The sequence below is a fragment of the Natrix helvetica genome (genome assembly GCF_964273705.1).
Source record: "Natrix helvetica genome assembly, chromosome: 13".
Taxonomy (NCBI): Eukaryota; Metazoa; Chordata; class Lepidosauria; order Squamata; family Natricidae; genus Natrix; species Natrix helvetica.
The window spans coordinates 2,834,731-2,855,145 of record NC_138557.1 but is presented as its reverse complement, the minus strand read 5'-3'; the positions used below and the strand labels follow the sequence as shown (position 1 = coordinate 2,855,145).

General features: G+C 45.5%; 2 long non-coding RNA genes across 2 annotated transcripts in view; one reads left to right on the top strand and one right to left on the bottom strand.

The window, feature by feature from the left end:
- The window catches only part of LOC309398705, a 203,741-nt gene that overhangs the window by 71,617 nt on the left and 111,709 nt on the right, over positions 1–20,415 (top strand). The gene's annotated exons all lie outside the window — the stretch shown is intronic.
- Positions 13,157–14,880, bottom strand: LOC309398862. The gene is made up of 2 exons (XR_014176455.1): positions 13,995–14,880; positions 13,157–13,384 (listed from the first exon to the last, which is right to left on the bottom strand). It is a non-coding gene; the product is annotated as an uncharacterized lncRNA (long non-coding RNA).

Genomic DNA, 20,415 nt, shown 5'->3' with positions numbered 1-20,415 from the left:
AGGAGGCGCCGGGCAGCTTCTCTTGCAACCAACACATTTGATTAAACAGCCTCAGGGTTGGTGAGCGGCAACCCCCTCCATGCCCAAACGGGTCCCTGTGGTTCAAATTTGGCCAGTCCCTGCATCCAAGGAAGGAATCGGTAGCTCCCGAAACCTTCTAATCAAATCTGGATGCCTGGGACGAAGTCAACTGGAATTTCAATCTAATTTGCTAGTCAACAGAACTACAGAGTTAAAAGAGTCAGAAGAAACCTTGGAGGTCTTCTAGTCCAACCTCCTGTTCAAGCAGGAATCCCTACACCACTTCAGACAAATGGTTATCCAACATCTTCTTCAAAACCTCTAGTGTTGGAGCATTCACAACTTCTGGAGACCAATTGGTTAATTGTTCTCATGGTCAAGAAAATTCTCCTTAGTTCTAGGTAGCTTCTCTCCTTGGTCAGTTTCCATCCATTGCTTCTTGTCCTGCCTTCAGGTGCTTTGGAGAATAGACTGACCCCCCCTTCTTTAGGGCACCCCCTTAGATGGATAGTAGGAAATGGTGCAACCAGACCATCATATTTTCTCCCGTCATAGATTGACGGATGCTCCTTCTGCGATGTGTTTTGTCGATGGCCTTTCTCGGTAATGGCTTGGCCCCTCTTTCTTGAACCAGATGTTCTGCTTTTAAGGAGTCCATCTCAGCTCCTCTGGGACAGGGGGAATCTCTTTAATTAGCCATTACACCAGCTTTTTCTTTTTTAAAAAAAAAACCCCATTCCTCTTGCTTCAAGGAGAGGCCTTTCCCCTTAGTCCACAGGGAGATTTTGCCACAGTTGGGTTACTCCAGAAGGAAAATTGTCTGCCTTCTCTGGAGATTGGGTGAGGAGAAGGAGCAAGGAAAGAACAATTAGGGATGGTGAGTCAGACAACAGCAGTACCCATGCTGCAAAGTTCCTACAACAAAACTAATTCCCACAGGGGGGAAAAGAGAGAGTGCTCCGAGGATGTAGAGATGAGAAAAGCACGTCTAAATGCGAATTATTCAGTCAAGACAATTAGGGTGGACAGAAGAAGAGAGAAAACACTGCTTTTTCCAAAGACTAGAGCAGAATTGCCGCGTGGCATGAAGAAAACAACAACTCTCGTTCAGAAAGGAGGATTAACCAGAGGAAGGACGAGGAGAAGGGGTAGAAGGGAAGAAAGGAGAGAAAGAGAGAGAGAGAGAGATGTTAAAAATAAGTCACTTTTTTGGCAAATGTTTTGGAAAAGGGGGAAAAAGAAACACACCACAGCATCAGGTTTTTCTGCTCAATTTGAAGACTAATGGACCAAGCAGGGCTGAAATGGCTTTCTCCTTACGAGAAAAGGAAAATAAATATTTGACCCTGCAGGATGACCTCCTGGTTTGAAACTCTTCTGCAAAACTGATCTAACTCGGAATAAGAACACCGAACAGAAAGTTCCTCGGAAGGACGGAAGGCTGAGTCAGCCTTGAGCCTGGTGAGATTCGAACTGCCCAAATTGCAGGCAGCCGGCAGTCAGCAGACGTAGCCTGCAGTACTGCACTCTGACCACTGCGTCACCATGAAGGACCAATGAGGGAGCAAAAGCAAGGGATAAAGTTTGCAGAAGCCGTGATGGTGGTCACCAAATGGACCCCCAGCTATATAGTGGGCATAGCAAGAGGCTCAGGTGAGACCCTCCATAGTTTCACGAGCTGTAAAGGAGACGGGGAAGGGGGGAATTGTACTTTCAAACCTGCAAGCTTCTGTCAATGTAAGTTTACAATAAAAAAAACGAATTAGATTATCTGGCCATGTTTCCTGTGTCATCTACCTGCTATCACCCATCTAACACATACAGATTCTGTTTTAGCAGTTCAATTTTTGTGTGGGTTGGAAATATCAATCGCTCACTCACAACCCCCCTCGAATCTCAGCCATCTCTCTCCCCCCTCCGAGAGATTTAAATTGACTTCCAGGTGAACTTTTTCCTTCTGACAGAACCAAGATGGGTTGGTTTGATCCGTGTCTTCCATCTGGCCCCTTTCCCCTCTTCCAAGATGGATTTCAGGGAAATATCTTCTGGAGAATTCCCTCGCAGGCTGTTTTGGATTTTACAAAATCATGAAATAATCCTAAAACACGAGCCGGTTTCCTGCAAGCAGACACCGCCCTTTTCTGGAAATGCTGACTTTTTTTTCGGGAAGAATTTGGTAACCCTTGGAGGTTAGGAGATAAAACCCAGCCTGCGAGAGGCATTTTGGCTTCGCGTGACATGTCAACTTTGCCAACGTTGTGTGTGAGCTTCAACCGATGGGGGAGTTTGCTAAGCAAACCCAACCCGTCACACTTTATTCAACAAAGAAGAGTTGGACAAGGCTTAGCTAATGACAAGATGTGATTTCAGCCTTGGGTGGATGAGATATTAAAGCAAATGTGTTTAATTTGATAGGCATGGGGTTTATTTGAAGACCGGCAACTAGAGGGAAGGATTCCACCTCTTCTTCTTCTTCTCCTCCTCCTCCTCTTTCTCCTTCTCCTTTTTCTCCTCCTCCTCCTCCTCCTTCTGTCGGGATCTGGTATGCTCTTGTATATTCTATCAAGCAGACAAGTAATCAAGCAGAAAACAGTACCCTCATCATGGAATTACCAAGGAGGAAACCTCATTGCCACCAACTCTGGCAGAGGAAGTCACTGTACGTTAACAGAAAGCAAACCCCACTCTCTTCTAGCACTGTTGATGTTACCTAGTTGGGTCATGAAATGTCTGCAAGAAAAAGCTTGTATGGAGAAGTTCTAGGAAGAACACCAAATTCTCCTCCCCATTCCAAGATCTATGTTGCAGTTCATCCTCCAAGGATATGATTACCTATGCACTCCAGAAACATCTTATGCACATCTCCACTTACATATGGAGCTGCGGTGACACAGTCATTAGAGTGTAGTACTGCAGGCTACTTCTGCTGACTGCCGGCTGCCTGCAATTTGGCTGTTCGAATCTCACCAGGCTCAAGGTGGACTCAGCCTTCCGTCCTTCTGAGGTGGATAAAATGAGGGACCTGGATTGTTGGAGGCAAGAGGCTGAGTCTGTAAACCGCTTAGAGAGGGCTGTAAAAGCACTTGTGAAGCGGTATATAAGTCTAAGTGCTATGGCTATTGCTATTTGGAATTCTCCATCCCCACTTCCTGCCAGCTTCCTGCCCTCACCTCTTTCTCTTGAGGCCACAGCGGTAAAATAAATAGCAGCATTCCAGACAGGTGGCCATAATGGAGACTCTTGAGACCCAGACAGAAGAGGCTGGAGTGCTTCCTGACCTTGTAGGTGAGGGTGCAGCAGCTCCCAATTAGCCTTTGCAATAAAAAAAAAACAAGAAACCTCTCTTTAAATGGCCTTGACTAGCTGGTTTCGCCTCACCGGTTGCTCATTTGCTTTGAAAAGTTTGCCCGCCTGACTTTCGGATGGTCCTCGTGTACCTTCGAGGCGGCCAACGACCCAAGTTTAATGTAATGTAAATTCAACCCTGAACTCTAGCCCCAGTTAAAATGATAATGCTGGCATCAGCAGGGGAGGATGAATAAAGGCACATAAATTAGTGCACATTAAAAGCCTGGGCGAGGACGGCCTTCTCTTGGCGCGGAAGAGGAGGAGGGTTGGCTTTGGAAACTGGGATTTTTCTCCCTTGGGAACCTGGAGAAAGGCAAGGAGGATATTAAGGCTGGAAGTTAGTCTGCAAAACAAGTTCTCCGGTTGCGGTGCGCGCCGATATGCCATCTTTCTTCTGAAAAGCTACACGGTTTGAGTGTTGGCCTGCCTTTTCAGGCCAACCCCACCCCCACCCCACCCAACAACTCCGGAGGGTCTCCAGTAGTAGGGATATTGATCTCCAACCTCACCGTTCTTCCCTTCTCCTCTTGAAAAGCGTGTTTGCCTCCTTCTCGTCCTCACGAGCTCCTTCTGTTCCTGCCATAAATAAATTGCTTATTGGCTTCCCAGCTTCTTCCCCAGGGCATTTGATCATCTGTTGGAAAGAGGGGGGGAGGTAAGGAGACACCGAGGAAGAAAGCGACGCAAAAAATAAAATAAAATAAAATCAAGATCGCGCCACTCATTCTGGTGGCTTCTTCTTCCTCTCCCTCTTCCTCTTCTTCTTCTTCCTCTTCCTCTTCCTCCCCTCTTCTTCTCCTTCTTCTCCTTCTTCTTCTTCTTCTTCCTCTTCTTCCTCCTCCTACTACTACTCCCCTTCTCTTCCTCCTCCTCCTCCTCCTCCTCCCAAGCAAACCTGCCTGAAGAAATCACAACGTCTGAACTGCCACAGAACCCGAGAAAAGCTAACCTAAGGACAAAAGAGGGGAGGGGGCTTGCCTCCCAGCCCAAAGCATAAAACAGAACAGCTGTTATTTTGTTGAGATACCTCACAGTCGGGGTTTAAGGCTGCCACAGTTAGCGGCACTTAATGATGGAGTGCGGTTTGACAATGGAAGATTAACTCGACGTGTTTGTTATAGGGTAATGATGGAGGGGAACGTTTCAATTAAATCTCCAGAACATGAAAGGGCTGCCTGGAGGAGAACAGGCCCCAGAGTAATGAATCGCAGACCAGCTCTGGGGAGGTGCGGTTTGCTGCTCGCTGGTGATGTCCTCTCGGCCTCTGACTTGGCTAGGTGGATGATGGAAGGGAGCGAGGAGAATATTTGTAGCTTGGGGTTGAAAGGAGGAGTCCGTGGGCCTTCTCTGAGCTCGGTTGTTTTCTTGCAGATGTTTTGTTACCTGGTTAGGTAGCATCATCAGTACTAGAAGGGAGTTAGATGGGGGAGGGGAGGACTGTGGGGTCTTTGGTGCCCTTAGAATTAGGTTGTTTTCTTGCAGACATTTCATGACCCAACTAGGTAACATCATCACTGTTAGAAAGGAGTGAAATTGAGGAGGAGGAGGAGGAGGAGGAGGAGGAGGAGGAGGAGGAGGAGGAGGAGGAGGAGGAGGAGGAGGTCATATAAGGTACCTGGTGCTCTCTGAGCTTGGTTGTTTTCTTGCAGACATTTCATTACCTGATTAGGTAACATCATCAGTGATCGTCTTTCCTTCCTCCCTTCCTCCCTCCCTCCCTCTTGGTGCACTCTGAGTTTGGTGGTTTTCTTGCAGACATTTCATGACCCAACTAGGTAACATCATCAGTGTTAGAAGGGAGTGGGTTTGCAGAGTGGAGGAGGAGAAATTGGAGAACTTTGGGGTCCTTGATGCTCTTTGAGCTCTGCTTTCTTGCAGACATTTCATGGCCAAACTAGGTAACATTATCAGTGCTACACAAGTACTAGCACTCATGATGTTACGTAGTTTGGGTAAGGAAACATCTGCAAGAAAATCAGCCAAGCTCCGAGAGCACCAAGGACCCCTCAGAGCAAGGAGAAGCGTATTAAATGAGAAGGCCAGCCCAACCCATTCTTCTAATCAGAGCTGCTGGAAGCTGTCTTATTCATTTATTTCTCCACTTTATAGGGTCGCCCATTTCAAGAGGTGACTCTGGACAGGGAAGAGAATCAAAAAATAGAATAAAAACAATGACAGCCCTTGCAAAAGTTAAAAGATAAAGCAGTTGAGAGCCTTGTACAGCTTTAAAATGTTGGTGCATCTAAGCCAGAGTTTCCCAACCCTAGCAAATTCCAGATGTTGGCTTCAAATCCCAGAATTCTGCAACCAATAGGAGGCAGAATGGATGAGAGTGCTGGGCGTTGAAGTCCCTCCCCTTAGAATTTGCTACGGTTGCAGAAAAAAAATGACCTTGGGTCTCTCGGTGTTAATTGAAGAAGAATGGGACGAGGAAATCTAGCCTTCTCTGTGTATTTAGGATGAATTCCACCCACTGCTGGCCAAGAGCCATTGATGGTGGGAGTTGTGTTCTAAAACATCTGGAGATTTTACACTATTTCTCCAGAATTGAAGGCAAGACTTTTTCCCAACTCAAATACCTGACGCTTCTCCCCAGATAGATAACAAACCTCAGATTGTTTTTGTTCCCCGACATTGTTTTATGCTAGTCCGTGACCAGCTATTCCATGATAATGGAAATTTGATTTGATTAAGACAGTTTCCTCAGTCATTCTTATTCTCTGCACTTCTAGGAATCCCCTGGCAGCGCTGCGGTGTCGAAAAGAAAGCAAAAAATAAATAAATAAAGGCCAGAAAGGCTTTAGCAAATGTAAATGGATAGGATTTTCTTTTTTTTACCCTTCTTGTGTCCCCGGATAGGACAAAAAAGCCTCATCTATCCATCTCGTCATATAGAGATGGACAGACGGACAGGCAGGCGAGTGGACAGACAGACGGATGGACCAACTGAAGGACAGAAAGATGGATAGACAGACAGACAGACAGACAGACAGACGGATGGATAGATAAGTAGATGGATAGACAGGTAGACAGGTAGAAAGATAGATAAAAGATAAATGATGGATGGATGGATGGATGGATGGATGGACGGACGGATGGATTTTTGGACGGACAGATAGATGGAGAGAGGAGGGGGAGGGAGGGAGGGAGAGAGAGAAAGCTAGAGAGAGAGAGAGAGAGAGAGAGAGAGAGAGAGAGAGAGGTAGAGAGATAGCTATTAGATGAGTTTTTGTCCTTTGTTTTTTTCTTTTTAATTTTTTTTTACATTTTTCAATGTTTTCATTTAATTTTGTTCTGTCTCTGTTCTTTTGTTCCATTTTGTATTCTAATCTTTTGAATAAAATAAAGTAAAACAGTTTTTTTAAAAAACGAGGGGGTGGGGAGATCGGTTTTCCTGTCTCCAAGTCAACCACTGGAGGAAATGTTCATTTAATATCACCACTCTTAAGAGCTTTGTAAAAACAAAAACAAAAAACCTCTCAGATTTTTGCTAGAGATGTAAGAGACCCGAAGTATTAAATCTAAGGTGGGAATTTTGCCCGTAGAGCTGGTTGTCATATGGCGGTTATAAAACGCAACAGCACACATTCCAGCCTTGAACAGATGGTGTTGAGTCTGCCCTGAACGAATCAGATATACCTGGCACTACCTGAGCAAATCTGAGAGAGGGCTACGAATTTATTTATTGAGATGGAGGAGAATGTTTGCCGAGTCTTCTCGTGCCAAGAAAGTTTCTTTTCCTTGTGTTGCATTAGAAGGAGAAGGGGGGAGGGGGGAACATTTAAGCGAGTGTGGAATTTATTTTGGGCGACAGAAATTAAAACCCTTTTTAAAAGCCAGAGGTGGGCTAAATCTTTTTAAAAGCCAGAGGTGGGAGGATGGGAGGATGGGTGGATGGATGGATGATGAGGGAGGGAGGGAGCAAGAGAGAGGATGAGAGAGAGGGAGGGAGGTATTATATGCGTTTTGTCCTTTGTTTTTGTCCTCAGTTTCACTGTATGTTGAGGATGGATGGATGGATGGATGGATGGATGATAGGGAAGGAGGGAGAGAGAGAGAGAGAGAATGATAGATAGATAGATAGATAGATAGATAGATAGATAGATAGGTAGGTAGGTAGGTAGGTAGGTAGGTAGGTAGGTAGGTAGGTAGGTAGGTAGAGGTAGAGGTAGAGGTAGAGGTAGAGGTAGAGGTAGAGGTAGAGATTATATGTGTTTTTGTCCTTGGTTTTTGTCCTTGGTTTCTCTGTGTGTTGAGGATGGATGGATGAGAGAGAGAAAGAGAGATAGCAGGAGAAGAGGGATGGAACCTAGGGATGGAGTCAAGAGAGGACACAGCTTAGAATTCTTATATGTTCACAAGTGCTCCAGGCCCAGCCCTACCTGGCTGGCTGAGGAATTCTGGGGGTTGAAGTCCACAGTCTTAAAGGTGCCAAGGCTAGACCCGTCTGATCTCAAGCTCTTCTTCAAAGCTCTTCCAGGATTCATATCAACATCCAATCTTTTCTCTGCTGGCAGCCGGAAAGACACATCCTTTCTTTGTTCAAGCCAAGAAGGTTCTAGAAGTCACCTTTTCTCTCTGTCTCTTTCTCTCTCTCTCCCCCTCTCCCCCCCACCACCACCCGAAAGATGCTTTCTTACAATTTAACTGTAATATTCAGGTTAAATCCCAAGAATGCATGTACAGTAATTGTTCAGTGATTTGGGATGCTGAAACATCACTTTATCTACACCACTGGTTTCGCCTGCTAAAAATGATTTCTCAGCTCAGTCTTCGACAGGGTGGGCGGTCAATGACAATAACGCAACTCCCTGTCCATCTTCTCTGGTGAGAAGAACCTAATCTAATCAAGGGGGGATTCATAAAGCAAGGAACGTCCGGTGCGGGGATCCTGCGTGTGGAAGAGTTATTAAAAAGGGAATCTAATTGTGCTTTCAAACAACATGTGGCCCATCTACATTCCATTTTCTGCAGCCTCGTTCTCTAGGTAACATGAGAAACGCCACACATGTTCTTCGGGTAGCTAATGAGCATTTCCCTGTGGAGCCTTGGAGCTTTTACACTCATTATCCGTAACCCTTGACCCCGTGTGGGTTTGAAGAGAGAGAAGCTGGAGGTCACAACAAGTTCCGTTACAGCAAAAGAGCACCACATTAAGGCTTAGCGTTTCGTTTGATCCTAGCCTCTGTGGCTTAATCAACTAGGTTTAAGTGTCGGCCTGGGATTCTTATCCTAGTTCTGCAATCCCTTGGCCATCGTCTTAACCAGGGATTTGCCAATCAGGAAATCATCGCACTGCTGGAAAAATTTCAATTCTTGCCACCCGATCCGAGTTTAACCTTTCAACCTTCGGCATTACAACAGATTAGAGATCTGCCCCTTTTCCATTCTTTCCCTTTCCCTTCCTTCCTTTCCTCCTTTCCTTCCCTTCCCTTCCCTTCCTTTCTCCATAGAGCAGATTGAGGAAGACTAGTCATTACGGATCTCAGTAATTGCAAAAGATAAGATTTCTGCCGCTGAATTCATTACCTTGACAAAGTTACTAGCAAGGAAATTGAGCCTGCGTCTTGTGAGTATTTGTCTACAGCTGGCCAAATCCCCTGCTCCAACATTACACACAGAATCAGCCAAGAACCGAAGATCTAAATGAAACAGATACATTTCCAAAGCCAAGAAATATTGCAAGAGACCTCCTTTTCTTCCTGTTCCCTTTCAGCCTCGACTCAATAAGAGGCCAAGGCTGGTAAATTATTTATCCCCATGGTCATAAAATGGGCCAGGAGTTGAGCAGAATGGAGAGAACCTTCCGCAATCTACTTTTCAACACCTCACAATATGTAAAGTTTGTTTCCCTCACTTTCAGCTTGGGGAAAATCTCCGTTGGGGTTCCAGAGAGAGAGAGAGGGAAAAAAATATTGATTTTATTTAGAACGTTTACGTTAAATGTTGCTGGTGCCAAAATACATAATGGCAGAACTGGGCAGTTCTACTTAGGTTTGCGGTGCCTCTGGAAACTGGAAAGTTTACATCAGTAACATGATACGGATTCATTCCTCTTAATTATCAACACCTGCTGTGGAAATTGCTTTTCTTACAAATCAAGCATTTTGGCACCCAATTGGTTTCTCTCCTGGCCGAAGTGCGAGAGATGTTAAGGCACAATTTTGTTGTGGCCCGCCAGCAGTCAGCAGAGCTGGCAGGAGATTCGGACAGTGAGGAAGTTGGGGAGGAAGATGGGCCAGTCCTGGAGCCTGGGGAAGGCTCTGATGAGGGCTCTGTGTCGGAGGCAGAGACGGAGCCAGAGCCGTATGCCAGTTATCAGCTGCCTTCGAAGTCAGACATCAGTGAGGCAGAACAACAGCTGGAGCCTGTTCCCAGTGTGTGCATGCAGAGTTGCCAGACGAAGGGAACAGCTAAAGAACAGGGGTCAACTTGGGAGTAAGGCCACAGGTGGATGATGAATGGCCCCTCCCAGAGCAAATAAAAGAGGAGCGAATGGGAGAACTAGGAGTTGTCCACTAATGTCCAACTGGTAATGGCCTTCAAGCATTGGGATTCATTGACTAGGTCCATAAATTACAATAAATCATGGTTTGTTTCAATCCCAAGTAAGACACCGTGGCTGAGTTCACGCCTCTCTTGAGAAACCCAAACGAAGCTACATCATGGCTTAACCCAAACCTTTGTCCTAGTATGGCTGAATTAGATCTTCCTCTGCCTTTAGAAAACCAGACTGTATCATCCGTATATGAAACACGTGGCTTAAAATAAATGTTTTCCGTATTTTACACTTTTTACATCTTTACGGAGCTCTGGAATCCTCCGTCATTTTAAAGCACCATTTTGTTTGACAGCTAAGTGCATTAGTGCATGCTTTTATGAGATCTGGATTTTTTCCCCCTTTTTAGCAAAGTAATTATTTTCTCCTGTACTTCCTAAGAATTATTCCACAGATGTTAACATAATTCTATAGTTTCAGCCTGCATATATTTTCAGAACTGAGTTCATCCTGAGGGCATAGACCTACCTTAAGAATTGAGCTGCATGGCTAAACAGGAAATACTGACTAAAAGGGGGTTAAAATCGGTCCAAAATAAATGGGAGGGAAGGAACAGGGAACGGATCCAACAGCCTGGTTCTGCCTTGGCAATTTAGCACAAGTCCATCGCTAGACATTTGGCAATCTAGCAGATACCAATCTAGACTTGTCTGCAGGATATGGGCACCAATTCAAGATGTTGGTCATGACGGCAGGATTAAAGGCCCATCTGTGCGGGTCTGCTTGTCTTTTACTTGCATCGTCCCATGGACTCTAGAAAGAGCACAGAGAAGAACAACAAAGAGGATGAGGGGACTGGAGGCTAAAACATGCGAAGAACGGTTGCAGGAACTGGGTGTGTCTAGTTTAATGAAAAGAAGGACTAGGGAAGACATGATAGCAGTCTTCCAATATCTCAGGGGTTGCCCCAAAGAAGAGGGAGCCAAGCTATTCTCCGAAACACCCAAAGAAGGTAAGACATGGAATGGATGGAAACTAATCAAGGAGAGAAGCAACCCGGAATGAAGGAGAAACTTTCTGACAGTGAAGACAATGAATCAGTGGAACAAGCTGTGAATGCTCCAGCATTGGATGTTTTAAAGAAGAGATTGGATAATCCTTTGTCTGAAATGGTGCAGGGTTTCCTGCCTGAGCACAGGGTTGGACTAGAAGACCTCCAAGGGCCCTTCCAACTCTGTTATTCTGATATCTCCTACCTTGATGTGTGTGTGTGTGTGTGTGTGTGTGTGTGTGTGTGTATGTATATATATTTGTGTTACAACCCCTGGTATGCCTAAATAGAAATAGATCTATACTAGTCTCCCTTTATTTATTTATCAGTACAAATACAACATATATATATATATATATATATATATATATATATATATATATATATATATATATATATATATATATATATATATATATATATATATATATATATATATATATATATATATATATATATATATATATATATATATATATATATATATATATTCTGCAAATTTGAGGGACTACTGACTCGTGTCTCTTATCCTCAAATCTGACACTTTCATTTAGGGGAACTTTTTAAGGAGTTGCTGCTGAAAGGTTCCAGCCCAAACATTGGGGATGATTGATGGGAAAGCTTTAAAAAAAGGGATACATTTTGGAAAGCAGTGGAAGAGAAGTAATCCCTCTCCATCCTCAGCCCATCTGCCCTGACCAAACGTGATTGATCGATGCGTTTCCTGCACCACTCCAAACCCCATCAGATGGCACTGTTGATCTGCTCGCTACGGCACCGATTTGTACCACAAAATCTAGATTGCAGGTTCTTTTTCTCCCCCCCCCCCCCCCCGTGTGGAGTGTAGAGCGCTAAAGCAACGAGGCTGTTAAATAAACAATGACAACAAAGATGTCGGGACATCAGCCGTGGGAATATTTCGAAACCTGCAAACCAACCGACTGCAGTTTTCTAACAGCCCTTCTGGAACCATTCGCGTCTACAGTGTTTCTGCGTGCTTGAGCTCTCGTGCTGGCTAATGGACATCAAACCAAGATATGTGGGGCAGGCAGGGCTCCTTTCCTGCTCATGTACAATCCAAGCCACCATGGACAGCGAATCAAAGCTGTCAAAGCTCTTGATTTCCCCACTGGATTTCTCTTTAGAGCAACCCCTTGGTCAACTTTAAGATGTCCCAGAATTCTCCAGCTATTGAGATGATCTCACCAGCAAGGTAGCATTGTATGTTAGCTAGGCAAACACGGCGAGTGACGATATCAAAGCGTGATTCCATCGATAGTAAAAATGTTCTTTGAAGGAGAGCCTGAGATTCGTCTTGGATTAAGGAAAACAAGGAAGGAGAGTGGATGGATGGATGGATGGATGGATGGGAAGATGGGGGGAAGGATGGATGGGAAGATGGGGGGAAGGAAAGAGAGAGATGGAGAGGAAGGAAAAGAGAGGAAAAGGAATGAAGGATGGAAGAATGGGAGGGAGGGAGGAAAGAAGGAAGGAAGGAAAGAAGGAAGGAGTTGGGAAGGAAAGAAGGAGAGAGTATGTATTTATGTATGTATACGTGTATGTATAAAAGGAAGGAAGGAGAGAGATGAGGTGGAAGGAAAGGAGGAAAGGATGGAAGGGAGGGAGGGCGGAAAGAAGTAAGGAAGGAGAGAGATGGAGATGAAGGAAAAAGGAAAAGGAAGGGAGGGAGGAAAGAAGAAAGGAGATGGAAAGCAAAGAAGGAGAAAGTATGTATGTATGCATGTATTTATAGAAGGAAGGAAGGAAGGAAGGAGAGAGATGAGGTGATAGGAAAAGAGAGGGAAGGATGGAAGGGAGGGAGGAAGGAAAGAAGAAAGGAAGGAGAGAGATGGAGAAGAAGGAAAAGAGGAAAAGGAAGAAAGAAAAAAGAAAGGAAGGAAGGAAGGACTTCCCCATATTTAGCTGTTCCCAGCTAAGTATTCCTTCATCCCTGTCTTCATCTCTCAATCAGAATCAGATGAATTATTTACAGGGACAGGGACTGATTTCCTGCTATTTCCCGCTTCCTATTCTCTGCGTGGACCTTTGCACAAGATGGTGGAGGGAAGGAAACGGTGGTGCCGGGTGTGGTGAAAATCCAGGGACGTGTGGGAGGGGTCTGGCAGGAGCCCCACTCTCTGCATGTTGGCTTCACTTGGAGACAGATTTCTGGCTCCCCAGAGGACGATCCTGGTGGAAAAGTAGAAATGAACTATTAATCCACAGCTAACCGTGACTTATTTCTCCTCAGCCAGCCGTGGTTTTTATTGATTATCTAGCCATTTCTTCTCATTTAAAGATCTTAAAACACTGAGGATGGGTCTCTTGAAATATTCAAAGCCTTTTTGGAAGGATCCGTTTTTGAAGTCGTTGCATGGAGATGACCTGGATATGGTTGTGAAGGACTCTGGTCTCCCTGGATTTGTGTGGCGTCCATTTCCTCCTCACATCCAAGATTTATTAGCCTGTGGTGAAAGGAGGGGAAAAAATATTAGCAGCTGAACTGAGGCAGGTTGGAAGAGCTCTGGGATCAATCAGGACCAAAGAATGTCAAAACTCTCTTTCTCCTCCTCTTCCTTCTCCTTCTCCTCCCTCTCCTCTTCCTCCTTCTCCACACATCATTCCTTCTCTTTCTCTTTCACCATCATTTCTCCTCCTCCTCCTCCTTCTCCACACTTCATTCCTTCTCTTTCTCTTTCAATATCATTCCTCCTCCTCTTCTCTCCTCCTCCTCCTCCTCCACACATAATTCCTTCCCCTTCTCTTTCACCATCATTCCTCCTCCTCTTCTCCTCCTTCTCCTTATCCACACATCATTCCTTCCTCTTCTCTTTCACCATCATTTCTCCTCCTCTTCTTCCTCCTCTTCCTCCTCCTCCCCTTACACCAGCGACTGAGAAATACCCCATCCCGGTCTAGTTGGAAGGAATGCTCCCGGAATTCCAGATGAAATGATTGACTTAACAATCATGGTTAATTTTTTAAAAAGTCAGAGTCAGGCACAACTCACTTAAAAGCCACTTTGCTTAGCCATGGAAAGTCTTATAATTCCCAAAATTATAAATCAAGGATTACCTGTATGGCATGGGGTAGTGTTAACCAAGCTCTTTGCTTTTTCAAATGATAGATTTTTACCCGACTGGACCTAGTAGGATTTGCCAGTCCAAATATTTCATCCTTGAAGGTCATCTAGTCAGATGGCACCTTCTGTATCATTTTCCCACTTCGTAAAACTCTACTTTCTTTAATTGGGGACATCTCGGTTCTTAAGCCAAAGATTTGCAGCTAATGAATGCAACTCACTAATCACCGCCCTGCACCCGAAACCAAGTGACGGGGACTGTCAACGTTGGAGTTGCAAGCCATGTTCGTTTTGAAAAATATCCAGAGCGGAGAGGAAGCAAACTGACAACGCTTCTGTTTACTCAGGATTGTAGTTGAGCTACGGTCTTAATGAGCTCCCAGCGTTTAAAACTACTGTGTCTGTGTGCGTGTACAGCTGCGTCTTAGTTAAATGTTTGGCTGGCACAACTTATCAAGGGCTTAAAACCTCAAGCTGGGAAATTTCGAACAGCAGGAAAAAGAGAAAAGAAAAACGCAGAAGCCTCCGAGTGAGGAAACCGGGGGACGTTGAAAATATGTTTCTCAAAAAAAAAGTAATATAACAGATTCAGCGCTCGGTTGCATATCAAACAGACACAGCTCTCCAGCAACTATTGTCTCCTAATCTAATCTGGCATGCATTCACGGCATACATAAAGCGGCCATATTGGGAGGCAAGCAGGTTTGCACTGGAATGGATGTTCTTCTCCAAAAGAATTCCTGCAGAGACTTCGGTCCCAGACGATGGAGGGCATTCCAAGACTCTGCACGAACTGTGTGTGACTTCCGCAAAGCCTCTCCAGATGGATCCAATTGTGACGGTTGGTGTCTTCGGAAGGGAAGGTGGTGTGATGGACTACATCGGAGAAGCTGTTTCCCAGGAAGAAGGAAGCGCATTCCAGAAAGGGGTGGGTGGGGTGAGATCAGAGGCCCCGCAGCCCAGAGCTGGATGGGAGAAAGAGGAAGAGAGTTAAGATAGCTGCTTTCTGTAATCTCCCAGGGTAAATGCATTGGGGTGGGAGAAAGAAGGGTTTAGTTTGGCAAGATTCTGTCTACCAGATGGGAAATAAAGCCAACTGAACTTTGACTATCCCAAAGGTGCTTTTTTAAAAAAAACACCCACAAGTCCATCCCATGGTCCAATCTTTCACTGCCACGGAGACAGATTCCTCCCATCCACATCTGGTCAGGTGCAGAGACAAAGATGACCTTGGCTTTCTAAGAAGAATGTTGTTATGGCTACACATCACCCACCCCCTCCCATTTCCCCACAGTAGAAAGTAGGCAGTAGAAAATGCGGCAGGCCTGAAACCTAAACAGAAAAAAATGGCTTACAGGTCTGATAGCGTCCGTAGTACAAAGGAAAAAAAAGACGGACGAATGGAATCTCGGGTTACAAGCTCTGGTTTAGCTTAAGACCAATCCGACGAGGATCGGATGGTTTCGGATTTTTGTTTTGTTTAGATAAACACTCCTGTGCGATGTGTGAAATTTAGTCGCCGAATAAAAGAGGGAACAACAGTCTGCAAAATGAATAAAATATGTGAATGCTCTATTCTAGGACAGTGAGGTTTTTTTTTTCCTGAGCACTTCGCAAAATGACATGCAGCTACATGTTTTATTTAAATGGGCTTTTTAATGCCACGTTGCCAAGTTTGATTGCGGCAACGTCGTTTATCCTCCGAGCAGTGTAGTAAAAGTAATGGGAAATTTGACTCGGGATTGTCATAGTGCGGAAACCGATTCGCGCAAAAATAAAACAGAGTAATTCTGAGTTTTGTCCTTTGTGGCAAACATGTTCCATGTCTCTGGCAAAGCGCTCGCTCCATCTTTAGCTTCTCCTGAGGCTTGGCACAGCTGCCTCGCAAAACGAGAGCGACAAAGCCTCCCACCATCATGGGCTACGAAGCAGCAAACGGGCAAATAAAATTTGCAGAACACACACCAACGTTTGTAGAAGGAAACGGCCACCCTGCTAAGATGGAAGGCAAGGAAGACTTCATCCATCAAAACAGATTGGGGGGGGGTGTCTTTAGAGCACGGTTTGGAAAGCAACTTTTCGAACTGCCTGCGTTTCTCACCGTGCCTTTGCAATAGACGTACAGAGTGACAGAGTTGAAAGGGACCTTGGAGGTCTTCTAATCCTCTTGGTTGCTCTTCTCTGCACTCTTTCTAGAGTCTCCACATCTTTTTCACATCGTGGCGACCAAAACTGGATGCAGGATTCCAAGTGTGGCCTTATAAACCCTTCACATGATCTTGATTCTATCCCTCTGTTGATGCAACCTTGGATTGCATTGCGGATGCCTGTATCACGGATGGATATGGGGAGACCGGAAAAATCTGTCTGGGGCCAGACTGGGATTGGATCAAGGCACCAAGTGGAGGTGCAGAAGGGAAATGCAATTGGTGGTCCAGGAAACTCAGCTACCGAACGCTTAACTAAGCTGCCATTGGCGGCTTCCCCACAAATACGTTAAGCCATAAGCAGTGATATGTTCATCCTATCTGTGTTTGCCAAGCCCAGCCCGGTGACACTGGCATTCAGTGCCTTGTGTGAATAAAGCCAGCCTCCCCACTTACACAAAGTTGTGCCACCACCTTCTTTTAAAAGACTCAAAGAAGAGAGAGAGGCAGAGATCAGTCTGGAGAGAGAGAGAGAGACAGAGAGAGAGAGAGAAAGAGAGAGAGAGAGAGAGAGAGAGAGAGAGAGAGAGAGAGAAACAGAGAGAGCGACAGAGAGACAGAGAAGCAGAGACAGACAGACAGACAGACAGATAGAGACAGAGAGAAAGAGAGAGAGAGAGAGAGAGAGAAGCAGAGAGACAGAGACAGAGAGAGAGAGAGCCAGAGGGAGAGAAACAGAGAGAGCGACAGAGCGACAGAGAGACAGAGAAGCAGAGACAGACAGACAGACAGACAGACAGACAGAAACAGAGAGACAGAGAGAAACAGAGAGAGAGATAGACAGAGAGAGAGAGAGAGAGAGAAACAGAAACAGAGAGACAGAGACAGAGAGAGGAGCCAAAACGCCCTTCTGGTTCCCCCATCTTCCTTCTCCATTGCAAAAGCCTCGGACAGCCCTGTGGAACAGCCACCTGTTGGCCTTCAGGGACAGAGGCAGGGCGGCTGCTGCGAACGAGCAAGTCCTCTGAGTGATAAAGAATAAATCAAGGACGCTGCATTGCCAAAATAGCCTCTGCTCATTTATTTCTGACAAGTTCGGGTTGAGCGTTAATTATTCATCAGGTTTGCCGGAAAGATGCGCGACGGCGGGGTCTGCAAAAGGAAGGAGGGCTCTCGAGCAGCAGGAGTCGGCGTGTTGCAACACGGAGGGTGGGTGGGTGGCACCTTTGCAGGGGAGGGGAGAGGAGAAAAGGGGGGAGGTTTCTATAGGAGAAGCTGTTAAACCCTTCCGGCACCTACACTCAAGAAGAGGCTGCTCTACAAAAATCGAAATGAGGGCTGGCTGAAGGAATGACAACAGGGTGTGGATTCTCACATCGTTTAAGTCGTCAGCCACAATTCAGAGCGAGCAGGTGGTGCATGACATAACAAGCCATGTTTTTAGCTTTGCCTGTTGTGTGAACCTGCCCGGCCACACCTACAGGGTTTGGAAGTACACAAAAGAAGTAAAAAAGATGTGGAGACTCTAGGAAGAGTGCAGAGAAGAGCAACGAAGATGATTAGGGGACTGGAGGCTAAAGCATAAGAACAACGGTTGCAGGAACTGGGTATGCCTAGTCTGATGAAAAGAAGGAATAGGGGAGACATGATAGCAGTCTTTCAATAACTCAGGGGCTGCCCCAAAGAAGAGGGGGTCACGCTATTCTCCAAAGCACCTGAGGGCAGGACAAGAGAGAGGGAGGGAGGAAGGAGAGAGAAAGAGTGGGAGGGAGGGAGGGGAGGAGACAGAGGGAGGGAGGGAGGAGAGAGAGTGTGGGGTGGAGGGAGAGAGGGAGGGAGGAAGGGAAGAAAGGAGAGAGAGAGTGGAATGGAGGGAGGGAAGGAGATAGTGGGAGGAAGGGTGAGAGGGAAGGAGACAGAGGAAGGGAGGGAGGGAGGAAGGAAACTAAAAATGAGGCATATCCCTTCACTTCCCTCCGATTTCCAACTCCACTGTGATTTAACCAACTTCTTAGGCTTAGCCAAAGCTCACCTTCTTACGGCATCTTCTTGGGTCAAACAAGCCAACGTTCTGCATTGGCTGGAATCCAACAGAAAGCCCAGGCTCAGTAGAAGAGGAGCATCCTTTCCTTCCCCAGAGAGGACCAGGGGACCGCTGGACGATCCCGCCGAGGAAATGGAATTGTTTACCAGCCCAGAAATATTTATTATAGCTGGATGGGAGTGTATGAGTTCATGCACGCCTCGGGAAGATGAGTGATGATGTCTCCAAATGGATAGCTTTCTCTCTCCCTGCGCCTGGGAATCTTCAAATGCAGCGTCGGCATTTTTGGATTTTACGAGAGGTTTAAATCAGAGCTTTTTAATGGCTATTTTTTTTGTCAATCCAGAGGTGTTATTTTCGCAGCGGTGTCTTCTTCATGCTCTCCAGAATGGTTAACAGAGGGGACAAGTTCTTGGTTCTTCCTAAAGGAGGGACAACCCACTAAAGTTACAACAGCACTGAAAAAAAAGTGACTTATGACCCAGTCCTTGCAGGGATCATTCCTTGGCCAGACTGACTTCCTTCCCAAAATCTCCTACCCCACCCAAAAAAGAAATCTACAGAGACTTAACAGAATAAAAGTGTTGGAAAGGATGTTGGAGGTCTTCTAGTCCTACCTCCTGCTCAAGAAGGAGACCCTATACCACTTCAGACAAATGGGTCATCCAATCTCTTCTTTAAAACTTCCAAGGTTGGCGCATTCACAACTTCTGGAGGCAACTTCTGTTCCACTGGTTGATTGGTCTCACTGTCAGGAAATTTTTGCTTAGTTCTAGGTTGCTTCTGTCTTGGATTGCTTTCCATCCATTGCTTCTTGTCCTGCGTTCAGGTGCTTTGGAGAATAGCTTGACACACACACACACCCTCTTCTTGGTGGCAGCCCCTCAAATATTGGAAGACTGCTATCCTGTCCCCCCCTGGTCCTTCTTTTCATTAAACTAGACATACCCAATTGCAGGAGATTGGACCTTGTCTTCTCTGTCCTAAGGCTGAGCAAGAAGAACTGGCCCAAAGCATTAGCAAAAGGGGTCCCCCACACACACACCATTTGGCCTCGCGCCTAAAACAGGACTAGAATTCACCGTCTTCCCATTTCCAGCTGGGTGCCTTAAAAACCTCCCCGCCAAACTATGCATTACTCATACCCAGGCCTGCAAATACCGCTGGCACCCATGCAGATGGATGACAGATGATTCATTAGACAGCCTCAGTAATAAACATTTATAACATCCAGCTCATAAGCAGAAAATTAATTCGTTTAATTGAAGATGCACACATGGATTTTCCTCTCTTTTCTTTCTTTCATTTTTTCCCCCCTTAGGCTGAGTTGACAGCTTTATTTATTTATTTAAGATCTGCCAGGGGGAGGTGAGCATGTGTGTGTGTGTGTGTGTGTGTGTACTCTGTTTGCTTTTCCGAACTTGTTCAGATTTTCTAAGTTTCTTTTTCCCATCTGGACTCTCTTCCCTTATCGGTGGCTTTGTATTTTTGTTGGCTTTGTGGTAGAATTAATGGATGTTTTGGGGGTTTGGAGGGGGGGGAGTTGTCTTTCCTGTGATAAGGTTGCAATTTTTCTGCTGCTTCTGCTTTTAACATCTCAAGGTGGGGGAGGATTTGAGGCGACTGGAGTCTGTGAGCCCCCAAAACTTCTCTTTTTTCCCAAGGGTCAAAGGAAAGATCTGTCTGCTTTCAAAAAAAAGAATCAATTCATTGACGCTTTCTCTTTTTCTCAACTCTCAAGAATAGGCGAGAATCAATTACTGTTTTCTCCTGCCGGAGTTCTGTAATGGACACTCATGTTTTGTTCTTAAGTCCCCAAAAAACCCCTGCATTTAATTAGCAAACATGTTTGTTTTGGCTTGGGTCTCCCTTTCTGCTCAAGAATGACAATAAAAACTTTTTGCACTCCACACCAGTTTTTTTTTTTAAAGAACCAAAACTGATATAAACACAGAGTTGGATTTATAAGCTCCCAAATAAATTAACAGGATTAACAATGAACAGGACATTCCATCCCGAAAATACACCAGTTGAGAGATGAAAAGAGACAACCGCAACAGAAAAAGAAAGGAAGAGAGGAGAAGGGGAGAAGAGAGGAAAGGAGGGGGAAGGAAGAAAGAGAAAAAGAGAGGAAGGCCAGAAGGGATAGAAAGAGAAGGAGAGAAGGGAGAAATGGGGAGAAGAAGAGAGGAGTAGGGGAGGGGCAAGGGAAGAATGAAAGGG